Raw genomic sequence first — 18,981 nt, forward strand, 5'->3', positions numbered from 1 at the left:
CTTTGTTATTGTTGAGTCTACAATCTAAAATCTGTTTCAATTGTTTGTAGTTTAGTTAATTGCTAACCTTTTTCTTTCAGTTTTGTTTAGTTAATTGTTTATAGATTTGTTTAGTTTACAAATTCTAGCTCAATGCAATTGATCTTATGACTATGATCTAGCATGAATGTTTGATGTTTTACTTGAGCCCTAGAATGTAATTTCTGTTCAATATTGATGTGTTCAGCTTGTGAGATTGCATGTTGCTGTGATGAAGATGAATTTGTGAATGCTTAACTGGAGAATTTTGATTGTGTTCCTTTGTTGGAGGTTACTGTGATTAAGCATTTGAGTTTAGTTTTTGAATTTGATTATAGATGTGAATGGAATGCTAATTTGGGTTCTATGAGTTTAATTGATGATTATATTTGTGTTTCTGAATTGTGGATGAATAAGAATCCAAATTTAATTGATACGAAGTTGTTGAGATGAGTGTATCATGTGAAGATGAGAATGAACCTTGTTTGATTTAATTCTTGATTATAGAAGAATTTAGTTTGAGTTGTGAATCAAATGGAAATGCTAGTTCGACCTTGTGGATGTGATAACTCAATATGAATCAATTCTAGAATTCACACATTTTGCTAGTAACCCTTGGAAAAAATATGACTTGGGACTCGTTGCTACAACGCTTGTATTAATTTTAATGAGTTTCAATTTTAATTAATTTGATGTGCCACGTGACATGAAAATGGCCGACACCAAATTTTGGCGTCGTTGCCGGGGAAAACTAGCAATGTGTGTTTTATTTTAGATTGATCATTGAGTGACTTTATTTGTTAGCATCTTGATTAATTTGATTGCTTATTTCTTTTTGAATTTTTATGTTGACTTATTCTTGAATTTGTAAGTGTTTTACTGTTCACAATTTCATGTGTTTGAAACCTTATGCTCTTGAGTCTTCTAACATTGATTTCTAGTGTTGTAGTGAAAAACAGGAGATTTCTTTAGCATGGATCCATACTTTCAGAATTTTGGAGGAGGAATGGAGAGTTATCAGTGTTTTCAACCTGAGTACTACTGCCAGGTCCCAAAACCCGAAAAGTCACATCAGGAAAACTAAAACATGAAATCTGAAACACGGAATATAAATCTCGTAAACCGTGCTCTGATACCAATAAATTGGTATCAGATAAATCTCGAAAATCTAGAACACATAGAAAGTATCGTATACCTGCTCTGATACCACTAAATTATCACACCCCGGGGGAGTCCCTGTCCGAAGAAAATTTCGGCAGCACCTCCCCTGTACGGCTGACAATCTGAAGCATTTCTACAGACACAATATACATCAGCCACATGCGGCTGGAATATATACACGGCTGTAATCAAAACCAACACAGCGGAAAAATATAAAGACAAACCAATACAAAACAAAACAAAACACTGCTAGCCGGCTAGGCTTACACCACACTACAAAACACCACTCCGGAAACAAAACTCGAACACAAAGCCAAATACACACATTCATCTACCAAAATACAAATAAACAAAAATGGAGACATGTCTTCTGATGTGACGTGGGGACTGGCAGGTAGGATGCTCCAAGTGACTCCCATAAACAACCTGGTACCTGGAAAAGATACTGTCCACGGGGGTGAGTTTAACAACTCATCGAATATCAATAGACATGCCTAAAAAGATATATCTAACAGCAATAAACATGGAATATAGCTTCCTAATCATATATAGGACAAATGCAAAACTGAAAGGTAACTGAGGAAGTTGTACTCACCAGGAACTCCTATCCAGAACAAAAGGGTCGTCAAACCGAGAGTGTCATAAAACTCATGACGCCAACATATGTGCAGCAAACAAATGCAGCAGACACAAGCAATAAATGCATCAATCGTGTGATGTCGATGACGTTCCCGGTCACCCCTACTCTCCGGTCGGTAGTCTCACATCGATGGTGAGACCAGTGGGTAAGGTGACAACCGTGCACTCTACCGCTCACGATGGTGGCCAGGTGGACGGGATCTTTGTCGAGTACACCTATCCTCGTACCCCAAATCATAAATGGGGAGCTCAATGCTCTCATCTCGATCTGCGATGACGACGGGAGGGATCTCGTCTCTTCTGTTTGCATCACACTAACCCATGAGTGGACCAACGGAGCCCTTGACAGAGCACCTGCTGCAACACACCCTGCCTGAATATACCACTAACCCATGAGTGGTCGTGTGTGCAGATACATATAACTGGCGATGTGCTCACAATAATGGAGTCAACTATCGCACAGCATGCAATCATAATGCATGACACTAAGCATGGCAATATCCTGATCCAATCCACATATATATAAAAATGGGTACTCTAGTATCAGTAAGTCAAATCCACATATCTAGGGTATACAAGTCCTCTATGGTATAACAACCTAGGTCCTGAATATATCTACCTCCATAAAAATATGTCCCAATAATATACATGGATCAAAGCAAAAGGGTCTAGGTACACAGATCAGATATGATATAAAAATATAGGTACACATGCCAGATAATAAAAAAAATCCAGAATCTAGTCCTAAACTCATAAAAGCATGGTATGTCACTTACTCTAGGAACTAAGATACTCATGGCAATAATCACGAGGTATAAACATGGATACATAACAAGCGACAAAACAGAACACGCTAGGGGTAACAAACTGTGACATACCAAAGGCAAACATGATCATTGCTCGTAGCTATAAAATACTATGCATATCCAATTGACAATATCATAAAAGATAAGTCAAGAGGTACCCTCCTCCGATAAGAGTATCGTATCCAGTCCAATCCGACATCGAGATGCTCGTCTCGTGTCAAAGTCCTGTGTCACCAATATATATACATTTTTATTTAGCTAACAATTCAATAAATAGCTAAATAAAATTCGTACGACTAATTTAGGGTAAAACCCTAATCACATCATCCAACCACAATACGTATCCAAATTCCTACAACATACCTCAAACTCACAACCATAAATAAGGTGGGCTGCTGGAAATCCACCTCATTGCCCTAAAGCTTCTGTTGACAACTACCTAAGGAACAACAAAACATCCATTCAGGTGTACAATGCCATATTCTTTAAGAATCCAGTATGAACAATTTCAACATCAAAACCAAGAATTATCTACAAACTAATTCCCTAACAACAGGAGACACTTAGTTAGCATCCAACAATACACCAAATCCATTAAAACAATTCCCAATTCAGTAGTAACTAGTCGAACAAAATTTCAGACTAATTCGCTTAAATCCAAAATCGATCAAAGAAATCCAAACCTAGAAGAGATCCATATACAGAACAGGAATAAATCTCAATCTCGGAAACTCAATTCTGTAGGGCATCTCTAACCATCCTGCACTCAACCTTGAAACCTTGCAGCGAATCCGACAACCCTTCATAAGCCAAAACCGAAAAAGAAAATCCCCAATGACAGCAAGTATGTCAAGAACACCCAAACTTACCTTCAATCGAGACTTCTATCACAGCAAGGAAAGGAAAATCAAAGATCCTTGGAACCCTAGTCGCCTCTTCACGCCGGCTATCGGGAGAAAGGGCGGCGGTGTCGCGAGCCCAGGGAGGTGGCAACGGTCAGTTTTGAACCCAACCTAGGGCTCAGGAAATCGGCCAAATCAGGTGGCGATGGCTCGGCCGGCAGTGGCTCGTGCTCGCCGGCTCTTGGGCAGGGATGAAGGAGAAGGGAGAAGGGAAGAAGTAGAAGGAGAAGGGGCGATCGGGTTGGCTTGGAAGAAGACAACCACAAGGGGGTGCGACGCAGGTTCGGCGAGGATCGGGAAAAGAAACGGGAAAAAGGAATAAAAGAAAAAGAAAAGAAATTAAAAAGAAAATTATGCATTTCCTCATTTAAATGGGGAAGCCCAAACAGGCTTTCCCGGAAGCCTATTTTTTATCCCCGTAATTAAAGCCATATGATCTCCGAAAAATTTCGAAAAAATTCTCAGAAATTCCAAAAAATTCCCTTATCATTATTCATCATTTTTTGTTATTTTACAACAGCAGCCAAGATGACCAAGGCAACCAATGTGGTGGCTGCGGTAGTGCCAAGGTAGCAACCAATTAGGTCGTGCAAGCGACTAGCGTCATGTGCAACAGCCACCGCGTGATTAGGTCACACGAATGACCTCGATCGCTTGAGTAGGACGCAACTGGTGTTGCACGTTCTAGAACAGAGAAGAAGGCTGGAAAAGAAGCAAATGAGATACCTGAGCTTAAGCTTGTTTAGTGGATCGTGGAAAGAACGCCAGAGAAGAAGATCGTGTGCGCCTTAAGCCGGAGGGTTGTAAGCCTTTGAGTCGTGCGTGATTTGGAGCTAGAGAAGAAGATCGCTTGCCCCTTAAGTCAGAACCATGCCTGTCTTAAAGCCGTGCTTGATTTGGGACCGGAGAAGAAGATCGCGTGCAAGCCGGAGGAGAAATTGTGTGCGTGCAGCTGGAGAAGAAATTGTCGTGTGCGCCGACGAAGTAAAAACGGGAGGGTGGGATTTGGGAGAGAAACACTCAAATAGGGTTTAGGCTTTTTTATTATTTAAAATAAAATATATTTATAATTACTTAATAATTTATTTATCATATTATGTACTTTATAAACAGATTTATTTTCTGTTTAAAACAACTTTAAACATATTTACAAACAAAAATTAGTTTCGTATCAAATTTCGTTGTTAATTCGTATTTATTTTTGTTTATAAAAATTAATTTATAAATTTTGTTTCTAATTTATTTTAAAATCTGTTTTAAATTTTTTTTCTATGTTATTTTTTTAAATTAAACGAAATAATATTTCCGTAGCAAATCCGTTTATAATTTATTAAAATTTAAAACGAATTTTTGTTTCATTTTAAAATTCTGTTTCTGATACCTTGTTTTCTTTTAGTGATTTCTTATGTATATAAAGGTATTTGTTTATGGTTATTATGCTTAATTGTATTGGTGCTAAATAACTAAGTATAATAGCGTCCTTTAGTAGAAGGTTCTTACTTATATCAATCGATTGGTTGAATCGATAGTGGGATGATATAAGGAACACTACTCTTAATCATTCCTAGTCAAGTATTAACATTCAGGGACAATGTTAATACGACGAGACTAGCATGTAGGTCAACTCGATGTCTTGATCTCACAAGTCATGGATATGGAGATATCAAGTTGGCACATGGGTATGCATTGGAGAATGTATACTGAATGACCCGCCATGAGAAAGTATCATGGATCGTTATATGAGTGTCATATACTTTCTCATGTGGCTATTAGTATGACTATTAGTCTTTGGACCTGAAGTCATCATGGTTCCCTACATAAGGAGTTACATACTTTGGCTTCGTCAAACGTCACCCGTAACTGGGCGGACTATAAAGGCGATTACTGGGTATGTAACAAATTATGCGGAGGGATGTGAGTGATGTAGATGGGATCTATCCCTCCTATATGACGAGAGTGACATCATTATTATTGATAGAGTGAGACCACTAATTTCATGGTCATGCCCAAATGAGTCAATATAAGATGTTGAGCTCATTTGATTGAGTGAGTCTACTTGGGATTCAAGATTTAGATTGATTAGAGGATGACACGGTCTATGCCTCATATTGATCAATCTAGATGTCAAGGATAGAAGGACACTTGTCATATATTGTGAAGGGTCACAATTAGTAGTCACAAGGTGATGTTGGATTTCAACATTCTTGTAACTTGGGTAGTAATGATGTGTTGCTAGATACCGCTCATTACTTATGCTTCTAAATGGGTTTAGCAGCATTGCCAACGTTACAAGAACCTATAGGGTCACACATAAAGGGCAATTAGATGAATATTAGGTTCATATGATGAACCAAGAGGATTAGGTTCATATGATGAACTAAATTGGATTAAGAGTAATCCAAAGTAAACTAATTGAGTTGGACTCAATTTGGTTCATGTGTTAAATGAGTCTAATTTGGACTTAGACTCATTGAGCCTATTTAATTCAATGAATAGAGATTCATTAAATTAAAATTGACTTGAACCAATGGTTAGATTTGATCAACCATGGAAAAGAAGAAGTGGTCAAGTTTGACTTGACTTGAGAGGAAGATGAAATGTCAAGTTTGACTTGACCATTGCCGCCTCATTTGTGAGTTGGCATTAAGTGGACTAATGATGATGTGCCACATCATCAAGGCTAGCACATGTGTGTGCCACCTCATGAGGGAGATCAAGAGTTGTGACTCTTGAAATCCCATGGAGGTTTATAAGCCTCAAAAAGGTGGTCGGCCACTTAATTCACAAGTGTGAGTTTCATTTGGTTTTGGTAACCTCCTTCTTCTTCCTCTCTACCTTTCTTCTCTCCCTCTCCTCCACCATTGCTGATCCTCTAAGGTTGCTAGCACATCTTCAGAGGTTCTCTCCATAGATTTGTTCGTGTGGATACACATAGAGGGTTGTACACTTGACAACCTTGAGATCCGGCGAACCTTGGACGAGCGGGATTTGCAAAGGGCATCACATCAAGGGTAATCTCCTTTTCTTTGTAGATCTAGTGTAGATCTAGGTTAGAGAAACTCATACACATAGAAAATTTTGTTTTATAACTTCGCGCGGATCTGGTGGCATGGGATTCGGGGTTTCCGCAACGCAAAAAGTGATTTTTGCTGTCCGAAAAATCCAACATTATAAACCCTAATTAGATCATCTAACTCCTCAATCGACTTTAACTAATCCATACGAATTAGAACTTGCAATAAGCATAATCCATCACAACAACTTAATCTAAACCAATTCATAAGAACTCACCCAAATCCAGGATGGTCGCTGATGGCTCACGGTCAAAGGGTTTCCCTGCCCAAAACAGAATGACCGGTGGTGGATCGCCAATGAACAATGTTGGCCAAGCTACAAAGGCTAGTAAACAAACAACCACAACCTTCAACTATAAATTAAACTCGCATCACTACCAATCTGATATCATACTTCTTACCTCAACACCAAACACCACTTTAGGGCTGTCAACTCTCTACTCACAGCCGAAACAAGGACCTCAAGGTGGATGGTAGCGTCAAGAAGCCCAAATCTGAATGCCCGAGCTGTTGAGTCACTGTCGAATGTGCCTGCTGTCGGAAAGAATCGGAAACCAATAGCCGGAGCAAATTAATGTTGTTGTCCTCCACATCAATTGTTCCCTAACTCAACACATTATATTTAAATTCCAATTTCTTCATGATAATCATAACCAGTTAATGATACCATTCAAAATCATCAATAAACTACAACTGATCTCTAGCTTACCTTATTATGGTTGCTCCCTGTTGACACACGGGCAGGAAATGTAGCCGCTGGAAGTTGTTGTTGGAGCAACGATGACGCCACTGCTGCCCCTCCCACTTCCTCAACTTGCTAACCCCTACGGCATAGGTTGGCCTCCTCTTTGTCTAACCAACAACACTCAAAATCTAAGGGATCGCCGGTTGCTGTGGGGGAGAACTCAATCAAGTGGCACTGATACTCTGCCTTCAGCCCTTCCCTGTTATTTCCCCCTTCCAGCGACGACTGTGTCCGGCGGTAGGACGTTCACAACGAAGATCAAAGAGGAGTGAGGCAGCGATGAAGGGAAGACACGGCTAGTGTTCCGATCGAAAGCTAGGGCTCACAGAAGGACGACGGTGTCGCAAGCCCAAGGAGGAGGAAGTCGGTCGACTGTGGACCCAACCTAGGGCACAGGAAATTGGCCGAAACGGGCGGCGGTGGCTCAGCAGACCTGGTGGCCGGCACTCGAAGAAGAGGAGGAGAGGGCCGGTCCTAGGGCTGAGGAGGAACGACACATTCCTGATCTCCCTTGATCTAGGGCTCGACTGGCGATGCCGCTGTCGGCTGTGGCGACCCAAGGGCGACGCGACAAGAAGGAGGAGAAGGCGCAGCTAGATTGGGAAGAGAAAGGGCAGTGGCGTCGAGCGTGCGGCTCGGGAGGAAGAAGGAAGAGATGGGCAAACCCTCGACCACGACTGCAATTACGAGGAAACCGTCGCGTGCGGTTAGGGCAAGGACCAACACAAGTTCGGCTTGAGGAGGCGTCGCGGGTGAAGAAGGGGAAGTCGGGGGAAAGAACGGGGAAAAGAGGAAAATAAGGAAAAAGAAAGAAAAAGAAAAAGAAAAAGTAAAAGAAAATCAACATTTCCTTGCTTAAATGGATAGCCCAAACAGGCTTTCCCGGGCCCCGTTTTTATCCCCGTAAACTCGTCCATACGAGATCTGAAAAATTCTCAAAAATTTTCCAAAAATTTTGAAAAATTCCCTTATTATTGTTCACCCTTTTTTTCTAGTATTTTACAGAAAGAGGAACAGACAGGAAGGTGGAAACCTTTAAAGCAAGGCTTGTTGCGAAGGGGTATACTCAGAAAGAGGGAATCGATTATGAAGAAACTTTTTCGTCGGTAGTCATGCTTAAGTCTATCTGGATTCTTTTATCTATTACTGCTCAAATGGATTATGAGGTTTGGCAAATGGATGTCAAGAAAACTTTCCTTAACGGAAGTCTTGAAGAAAACATCTATATGAAGCAACCAGAGGGCTTCATTGCGAAGGCAAAGAGCATCTTGTATGTAAGCTCAATCAGTCCATTTATAGACTGAAGCAAACTTCGAGATCTTGGAACATCTGGTTTGATAAAGTGATCCAGTCTTAAGGATTCATTCAATGTCCGGATGAGTCTTGTGTATACAAGAAAAGTGACAAAAATATGGTGGTATTTCTTGTACTATACATAGATGACATTTTACTCATTGGCAACAATGTTAAAGTATTGTCAGACGTAAGGGTATGGTTGTCCAAGAAGTTTGATATGAAGGACTTAGGAGAATGTGGACATATTCTTGGGATCAAAGTAATAAAGAATCACAAGAAAAGAATGTTGTGTTTATCCCAAGCGGCATACATGATACTATCCTAGCTCGTTTTAGCATGCAAAACTCCAAGAAAGGTTTTTTACCTTTTCAGCATATAGTACCTTTATCTAAAGAGATGTGTCCTAAGACACCAAGGGAGATCGAGGAGATGAAGGCAGTTCCTTATGCTTCGACTGTAGGAAGCCTAATCTATGTGATGCTATGTACGAGACTGGATATCTGTTTTGTTGTGGGCATGGTTAGCACATATTAAAGTAACCCAGAACAAGGGAATTGGACTGCCGTAAAGCATATATTAAAGTACCTAAAAAGGACTATAAATTATATGCTGGTTTACCAGGTAGATAATTTACTTCCTGTGGGTTACACGGATTTGGACTTCCAATCAGATAGGGGCAGGACTAAATCATCCTTGGGATATGTATTTACTTTGGGAGGTGGAGCCATAACATGGAGGAGTGTTAAGCAGAAATACGTTTCAGACTCCACCATGGAAGGTGAGTATGTGGCAGCCTCTGAGGTAGCCAAAGAAGTTGTATGGCCGAGAAACTTCTTGATGGACTTAGATGTAATTCCTAATTTGCCCAAAGTTATCACAATTTATTGTGATAATAGTGGTGCAGTAGCAAACTCGAAGGAACCATGAGCCCATAAGGCAAGTAAATACATTGAGTGCAAGTACCACCTGATATAAGATATCGTAAAACGAGGAGAAGTTGTAGTCGGCAAGATTACATCAGCAGATAACTTGGCAGATCCTTTCACTAAAGCTCTTCAAGCAAGAGCTTTTGATAGGCATGTTGAGGAGATGGAAATCAGATGTATGGCAACATGTCTTTTGGTATAAGTGGGAGATTGTTGGGATGTATACCATAAGTCTAGCTTTTATATGAATATCTATTTTGAAATGAGAAACACTTTGGTCAAATATTTATATTTTATATTTATATATATATGTCAATACAGTTGTCCTTTTAATTTATATTGTAGATAACATAGTGTGTGGTGCCACACAGAAGATCACGTTATCGGTTCCTTATAAATTATAAATAGTAGCTCACAACCAAGATGGATTGGGACAAACCATTGAAACGGTTGTAGTGTAATTTGGTATTAGTCTGTCTTGACTATAAAATTACATTAGTGCACTATGTGTGTATTGAGCAGGACCGTTTGAGGTTGTTCAATTTATACTGACTACATAAAAGAACAGAACCTCTGTTATTATGGATGTGCGTCCTCTTAATCCCTATATAATAACAAGCACGTATACTTAGTATTTATTTATTTAACTTATCAATGGGTGAGATTTATTCGTTAAATCAATAGGTCCGATGAGTTGGAAGATTATACTATTTATATGGTGTGTTGTTGATTATAGAAGGAATCTGTGTCCTAATTATTTAGGCTGATGATGTCCCCTTGAGGAGCTCATAAGGATTATCATGTAAACCCTACAGGTGGACTTAATCCAGCATGATAATAAGGTTAAGTGGCTACTTTTGGAGCTAGATGTTAATTAAGTGAGTTGTCAGTAACTCATTTAATTAACGGACATATGATATCTTAAACACAGGGAGACTAACGTACTCATGATAAATATGAGCCCATATTATAATATGGGATTGGTGCGGTAGTTCAATAATAACTCTTTAGTGGTATGAGTTATTATTGATGAAGTTGAGTTGGGTGTTTGGGTCGAACACAGGAAGCTCAAGTCCATCAGGATGCCAAAACCAATTCCTCCTCTCAATCCCTGTTGTAGCCTCTATAAAGCCTCATATTCACCCGTTTTGGTTTTGCTAAAAAGGGGTCGGACACATCCTTACTTGGTGCCCAAGCAAGGGGTCGGCCAAGCCGTGCTCCCTACCCAAGAAAGGGGCTAGCCACATCATTGCTTGGTGCCCAAGCAAGGGGTCGGCCAAGCCTTGCTTGTTGCCCAAGCATAGGGTAGGCCAAGCCTTGCTTGGTGCCCAAGCAAGGGGCCGGCCACAATAAAAAAAAAAAGTTATGAAAAGGGCAATTTTTTCTCTCAACAGAATTCTAAAAAATCTATTACTTTTTCTCCTTTTTTATCTAGCAAAAAGGGTTATAAAAGGAGAGGAGGTTATACCACAAAAATCAATCAATTAAGAAGTGATAAGTTCTTCTCCACAACTAAAAACTCTCACCTTTCCCTTAAGGACGGCGCCCCATCCTTTTCTTCTTCCTTTTCATCCCTCCAGGGTAGGCGCCCCACTTCCTTTTCTTCTTCCCTTTCTTCCCTCTAGGGTTGGCGCCCCATCTTCTTGGTGGCTGGAGCTTAGAGGAAAAGAAAGCAAAGAGACGAAGCACCTTGGTGGCTGGTGATAACTCATTTATTTGGGCTCATTTTCTTGGTTGATATGGGGACTTTTTAGCTAATTTTATTTGCTACTTGACACAATTTAGATTGTTTGTAAATTGAGAATTGTTTGGAGCTAAGTTTCATTTCATTTCTTAAATCATGATATATTCCTCACCATTTGAATTGGGTCTTGTAGGATATAGGAATTGATACATGATTCAAGTGAAGCCTAATCAACTCAAGAGGAGTTCAACCAAGTGGACAAGGTCACATTTTATTTGACTCCAACCAAATTCATTAAGCCAACCCATTGCTCTTGACCTAAGTTCAACCCTTACACCAAATCCCTAAATTTTCCCTAAACCAAATCAGGATTTACCCTAATTTCGGTTCAATTGGACCAAGGTATAAAGTCCAGAAAACTCGCGGATGAACAGTGGCTGTGCCTACTGTTCATCGTGCCAAAAATTTCTGCGTCTGTGTTTTTCTCTTCATCGCAGCCCCTATCCTTCTTCCTCTTTTGATCTCAAGCTACAAGATCATGGCAGAAGCTTAAGGAGAAGACCAGACAACACTTTTACAGCTGGAAACTCGCCGGAGAGATCTCAACGGCGAGGTCGACGCGAATCTGAGTTTTATCACAGAATCTGCCGATTTTGCTGGAAACGGTGAAGAAAGCAAGGTCGGCACTCCATCCTTCATCGACAACCATTGGAGGGGTTCTCTGGTGGTTTCCATTAGCATTTCCAATCGTCTACAGCCCCGCAATTCATCTCAGAACTCAGATTTGCAGATTCCAGACAATCTGCGATTTCAGCTCGATTTGAATCTGCTTCCGGCATCGAAGAGGGTTTCTTTGGTGGAGTTCGCAAGGTTCAAATTGAGCTCAAGTTCAGAAGTTTCTTCATTCTTCTCCTCTGATTTCTGGAGGCGCAGATTGCAATTACAATCTCTTATGTGACGGCAAGAGGATGTGGTTTGAGGATTGATATGGATTCAGTGTGGATAGTTTAATTCCTTGTTATTTCTTACTTAGTTTGAGCAAGTTCTTTATTTCTACACTTTTATTCAAGTAATTTCTGTTCTTGAAAACCTTGTTAGTGCGTTTCTACTTCCTGAAATTTTGATTCTGCAACTGTAAGTTCTGCAATTAATTTGTTCCTGCAATTTAGATTCTGCAAATTTTGTCCTACAAAATTAGGTGTAAATTCTGAAATTTTTGATCTGCATTTGATTCAGTAAATTCCGTTTAAGAAAATTACAATCCTTAGTGTTTTGTCCTATTTTCAATCTTGCTGTTGGTATCTGAAATTTTCTGCAAATTCAAATTAATTTGTGTTGATCTTTAGGCTTAGTTAATTTTCTAATTACTTTAGTGTAAGTTTCTACCTTGTTAAGAAATTTAGCTTTCTTGTTGAATTTAAATTCTGCTTTAGATTAGATTTAGATAATTTTCTTTTCTTTTACTGGTTTGCATTTTGATTTTAATCTAGGATTTAGTTCAAAACCCACAACCCCCACATTTAAGAAGAAAACCCAAAAAGAACCCAAGAAGAGATTTGGATCTGAATCAAACACTCACCAACTAGTTTCCTGGAGAAAATCGACTTGGGCCCTATGCTATGTCATATCTTTGAGTAGTTGAGGGTTTTCAAACATTGTGTTAATTTGATAAGACCATTCGTGACACGTAGAGTATTTAAGGCTTATCAAATTTTGACGTCGTTGCCGGGGAACCAAAAACTAGTATTGTTTGTTTGATTTTAGATTGTGCGGAGTGTTATCTCTTCTTCATTTTCATTGTCTTGATTTTATTGCCTATCTATTTGCTTCTACTTGTTGATTGTGGTTTATGACCAGGTCTTCACGCGATAAATTGCTTGAGCTTGATCCAGAGATAGAGAGGACTTTTAGAGCTTTGAGGATTCAAGAGAGAACACCAGAAATTTCTGAAAGTAATTTTCAAGTTTTGGATATTTCAATGGCAGAGAACAACAGAACTATGAAGGAACTTGCTGCTCCTGATACGGCTTACAAGTATTCTTGCATTACTTATCCAGACTTGTCAGTAGATTTCGAGCTCAGATCGGGTTTAATTCATTTGCTTCCTAAGTTTCAAGGCTTATCAGGGGAAGATCCTAACAGACATTTGCATGAGTTCCATGTGGTTTGCTCTACTATGAAACCACAAGGCATTTCAGAGGAGGATATCAAGTTGAGAGCCTTCCCATTTTCATTGTCAGGATCAGCAAAGGAATGGTTGTACTATCTTCCAGCGGGATTCATTACGAGTTGGATTGACATGAAGAGGACATTTTTAGAGAAATACTTCCCAGCTTCTAGAACCACAACTATAAGGAAGAACATCTGTGGTATTCAACAAGTTGTGGGAGAGACTCTTTATGATTACTGGGAGAGGGTCAAGAAATTGTGTTCAAGCTGTCCTCAACATCAAATTAGTGACCAGTTACTTGTTCAATATTTTTATGAGGGTTTGTTACCTATGGATAGGAGCATGATTGATGCTGCAGCTGGAGGTGCTTTGGTTAACAAGACTCCAGAACAAGCAAGGGAGCTCATTGCAAATATGGCAGAAAATTCACAACAATTTAGGAGTAGGGCACTTACTACTAGAGGAGTTGGTGAAGTTCAAACGGTATCAAATGAGCAAAAGGAGATCAAGAGTTCATTGTTGGAGTTGACATCTTTAGTCAAACGGTATCAAATGGCGTTGAATAGTGCAAGCCAAGTTTCATCTTTTCCAGTTCAAACGATGAGAGTTTGTGGCATTTGTTCGAGTCAAGAGCACACTTCGGAATTATGTCCAAATCTCCATCAAGATGAATCAATGGAGGCTATATCAAGACCACAATTTCCGCAAAGATATGATCCAAATTCTTCCACCTACAATCCGGGTTGGAAGGATCATCCAAATTTGAAGTACGGGAATTCCTTCTACCAACAACCACCTCAAAACCAGAATGTGCAGAATTTTCAGCAACCTTTACAAGGGTTTCAGCAATCCAACACTCCAAATCAGTTACAATATCAGCAATTTCAGCCACTTGCTGTTCCAAACCAATTCCAACATCAAAATCAGCAATTTCAGCATCCTAATCAGTTCCAACAGCAATCATATGCCTCTTTCCATCCACAAAATCAGCAACCAAATTTTCAGCAACAAATTCAAAATTTCCAGCAACCTGCACAGAATTTCCAGCCAACACAGAATTTCCAGCAATCTATGCAGAATTGGCAGCAACCAAATTCTTCTTTTTCTTCTCAACCAAGGTCTTATTCAAATCAAAGTGGTAATAACAACTCAAATGCAGCAAGTACACAGCAGCAGCAGCAGCAGAAGATGGAGGATATTATGCAGCAGATTTTGCAACAGCAGCAATTAGTTTTACAGCAGCAGCAACATCAACAGAGGACTGATTCTGCTTTGCAAAACATTGAGAGACAAATTGGCCAATTAGCAAGCAACATAAATCAGATGCAAGCCCAAGGATCAAGTCAATTGCCTTCACAAACAACTCCAAATCCTAAGGGAAATGTTAGTGCATTGACTCTTCGAAGTGGTAAGACAACTTCAGAATTAGTGCGGAATGCTCCAGGTGGATCAAATCTGGTTTCATCAGGTTCAATTCCAGCTTCAACAAATGTTGTGCAACCTCCAGATTTTGTTCAAAATAAGTTAGATTCTACTGCAAACCAGCTTCGGAATTTTCCAGCATCTTCAGCCCAAACAGATTCTGCATTTCCTGGAAATGTTGGTGCTGTTCAACCGAATTATGCACAGCCAATAGTATCAGATTCTACTCAATTTGATGGCTCAAGAAATGTAGCAACAGCAACTCAGGATTTGGACAGTAATTCACAACAGCAAGGTGCCGATATTCACATCCCTTTGCCTTTTCCTCAAAGAAAAGTCCAGCAAAGAAAGAATGTAGAGGAAGAGAAAGCTAGAGAATTTCAAGACCTTGTGAATTTATTCAGCAAAGTGGAGGTGAATGTGCCTTTGTTGACAATGATTAAGCAGATTCCGAAATATGCTAAATTTCTCAAGGATCTATGTGTTCACAAAAAGAAATTGAAGGGGAATGAATTGATAAGCATGGGGAAGAATGTTTCAGCCCTTATTCAGCCAGTTCCAAAAAAATGTGAAGATCCTGGAGTGTTCACTGTGCCTTGTGAGATTGGAAGTTGTGTTTTTGAAGATGCCATGTTGGATTTAGGAGCATCAATCAATGTGATGCCAAAATCAGTCTTTCAGACACTTGGAATTGGTCCTCTATAGCAGACCGGAGTTGTTATTCAGCTAGCTGACCGTAGCCAAGCTCATCCAGCGGGAGTGATTGAAGATGTGTTGGTGAAGGTGAGAGAGCTTATTTTTCCTGCAGATTTCTACATTCTGGATATGGAGGGAGATTTACTTGCGAATAGATCTCCACTCATTCTTGGTAGGCCATTTCTGAAGACTGCAAGAACGAAGATTGATGTGCACGCTGGAACACTATCCATGGAGTTTGTAGATACAGTGGTTCAGTTTAGTTTATTTGATGCTATGAAGCACCCGTCAGAGGACCACTCTATTCTTAGCATTGACATAGCAGATGAGTTTATTAGCATGGATTTGACTTTTGGCCTTGAGTCTCGGCTGGATATTTCTGAGGGTGAGGAGTGCCTATATGATTCTAAGGTTTCTACTGAAGGTGAAGGTAATGTGGGAGCAGTTGATGTGGAGCTCGTTGGTAGTTCAAGTTCATTGGAAGGCGAATATTTAAGTGTAGGGGATTGCACAGAGGAAGCAATACCCCAAGAATCACATATTTTGATTGAAGTGTCACCTGAATCAGGAAAAGGTGAATATGTAAGTGTAGGGGATTGCACAGAGGGAGCAATACCCCAAGAATCACTACAGTCAGTTATTGATGCACAGCAGTCAGAGTTGAAGCCCCTTCCTAAACACCTTAAGTATGCATTTTTGGGAGAAGGACAGCAGTTACCCGTTATTATAGCTCAGAATTTAGATCCAGAGCAAGAACAGAGATTATTGGGAATTCTGAGACAGCATAGGAAAGCTATTGGGTGGACACTGGCTGATATTCCTGGTATCAGTCCTTCGATTTGTATGCATCGAATTTATTTAGAGGAGGATGTGAAACCAGTGAGGCAACCACAGAGAAGACTTAACCCATTGATACTCGACGTTGTAAAGAAAGAGGTGACTCGACTTTTACAGGCTGGTATTATTTACCCGATTTCTGACAGCAAATGGGTAAGTCCAATTCATGTGGTTCCCAAGAAGTCAGGCATTACAGTGGTAGCTAATGAGGACAATGAGTTGGTGCCTACCAGAATTCAGAATTCATGGAGAGTTTGTATAGACTATAGGAAACTGAATCGAGCAAGCAGAAAGGACCATTACCCATTGCCTTTTATTGATCAGATGTTGGAGAGATTGGCGGGGAAGTCCCATTATTGTTTCCTAGATGGATACACAGGTTATTTTCAGATTTGCATCGCTCCTGAGGATCAAGAGAAGACCACCTTCACTTGCCCCTTTGGTACATTCGCTTACAGACGTATGCCTTTCGGACTTTGCAACGCACCAGGGATCTTCCAGCGATGTATGGTAAGCATTTTTGGTGAGTTATTAGAGCATTGCATGGAGGTTTTTATGGATGACTTTTCGGTTTATGGTTCATCTTTCGATGCATGTTTGGAAAATTTATCTCGAGTTTTGAATCGTTGCATTGAGACAGATCTTGTTTTAAATTTTGAAAAATGTCATTTCATGGTTGAGCATGGCATTGTTTTGGGACATGTCATTTCTAGGGAAGGTATTAAAGTAGATCCTGCTAAGATTAATGTTATATCTTCTTTATCTTACCCCGCATGCGTGCGGGAGGTTCGAGCTTTTCTTGGACATGCAGGTTTCTATAGGAGATTCATACGTGATTTCAGTAAAATTGCTCTTCCCTTGACTCAGCTACTGCAGAAGGATGTGACTTTTCATTTTGATCAAAAGTGCAAAGAGGCTTTTGAGAAGCTGAAAGAAGCCCTTGTTACAGCACCCATTATGAGCCCACCAGATTGGAGCCTTCCTTTTGAGTTGATGTGTGATGCTTCAAATTATGCAGTGGGAGCTGTACTTGCACAGAGAGTGGATGGAGCACCACACGTTATTTGTTATGCTTCAAAGACTTTAGATGCTGCACAAGCAAACTATACCACAACAGAAAAAGAGCTTCTTTCTATTGTGTTTGCTTTGGATAAATTCAAATCATATTTATTGTGTTCTCATGTGATTGTATTTTCTGATCATGCAGCTCTGAAATACCTCCTCAAGAAGCCCGATGCAAAACCTAGGTTGATCAGATGGATGCTTCTGCTCCAAGAATTCGACGTGGAGATACGCGATAGGAGTGGAAGGGAGAACCTAGTGGCAGATCACCTGAGCAGGATCGAGGGAGAAATTGACCACACGGATATTGCTGATGAGTTTCCAGATGAGCACCTCCTACAGCTACACGGTGAGACTCCATGGTATGCGGATCTAGTTAATTTGCTAGTAGCACGTGTTTATCCCACACAATTTTCAAAAGCTCAAAAAGATAAATTAAAAAGTGATTCAAAATTCTATGTGTGGGATGATCCTTACTTGTGGAAGTTTTGTAGTGATCAGATCATTAGGAGGTGTATTCCTGATTATGAGTTTCATTCTGTACTTACTTTTTGCCATTCATTAGCATGTGGTGGGCATTTTGGACCCCAAAGAACTGCTAGGAAAGTGTTAGTGTGGATTATATTGGCTCACCCTGTTTCGCGATGCATATGTTTTTTATAAATCATGTAATAGGTGTCAGCGAACTGGAAACATAGGCCCTAGGAATGAAATGCCCCAACAAAATATGTTGTTTTGTGAAATCTTTGATGTTTGGGGAATTGATTTTATGGGTCCATTTCCTGTCTCTTATGGATTTTTATACATTTTATTGGCAGTTGATTATGTTTCTAAATGGGTGGAGGCAATTCCCACCAGGACTGATGATTCTTCAGTGGTTGTTAGTTTTGTCAGGTCACACATCTTTTGTAGGTTTGGAGTACCCAGGGCGATCATCAGCGATCAAGGGTCTCACTTTTGTAACAGACACATGAAAGCTTTGCTGAGCAAATATGGGGTTGTGCACAAGGTTTCTACTCCCTACCATCCTCAGACAAATGGGTAAGCTGAAGTGTCTAATAAGGAAGTTAAATCAATTCTTGAAAAGACTGTGGGACCAGATAGGAAGGACTGGAGCAAGAGACTTGATGATGCATTATGGGCTTATAGAACTGCTTTCAAGACCCCTATAGGAATGTCTCCATTCAGAATTGTGTATGGAAAAGCTTGTCATCTACCAGTGGAGATTGAGCATAGGGCATATTGGGCAGTGAAAGCATGTAACTTTGATACTAGCACTACTGGAGAGGAAAGAAAATTGCAACTTCAAGAACTTGAGGAGATTAGACTGGAAGCCTATGAGAATTCACGAATTTACAAGGAAAAGACTAAGAACTTTCATGACAAGCACATTGTGGTAAAAGAATTCAAAATTGGTGATAAAGTGCTTTTGTACAAGTCACGCCTGAAATTGATTAAGGGTAAGTTGAGATCCAGATGGGAAGGACCTTTTTGTGTTATTAATATTTTTCCCTATGGTGTGATTGAGATACAGGAAGTTGTT

General features: G+C 40.0%; 1 protein-coding gene across 10 annotated transcripts in view; it reads right to left on the minus strand.

The window, feature by feature from the left end:
* Positions 1 to 1,441: 1,441 nt before the first annotated feature.
* LOC122051173 (methionine aminopeptidase 1A-like) overlaps positions 1,442 to 18,981 on the minus strand; it is a 74,466-nt gene continuing 56,926 nt past the window's right edge. For 5 of the 10 annotated variants that reach the window (XR_006131391.1, XR_006131392.1, XR_006131390.1 and 2 more), the window contains one exon: positions 1,442 to 1,624. The gene's annotated coding sequence lies outside the window, so the exon portion shown is untranslated. Of the gene's footprint in view, positions 1,625 to 2,663; positions 2,850 to 2,987; positions 3,064 to 13,876; positions 15,013 to 18,981 lie in introns of those variants that run through there. The other 5 variants (XR_006131386.1, XR_006131383.1, XR_006131380.1 and 2 more) reach the window with 3 other exon arrangements.

Source organism: Zingiber officinale, chromosome 3A (assembly GCF_018446385.1).
Source record: "Zingiber officinale cultivar Zhangliang chromosome 3A, Zo_v1.1, whole genome shotgun sequence".
NCBI classification, from domain to species: Eukaryota; Viridiplantae; Streptophyta; class Magnoliopsida; order Zingiberales; family Zingiberaceae; genus Zingiber; species Zingiber officinale.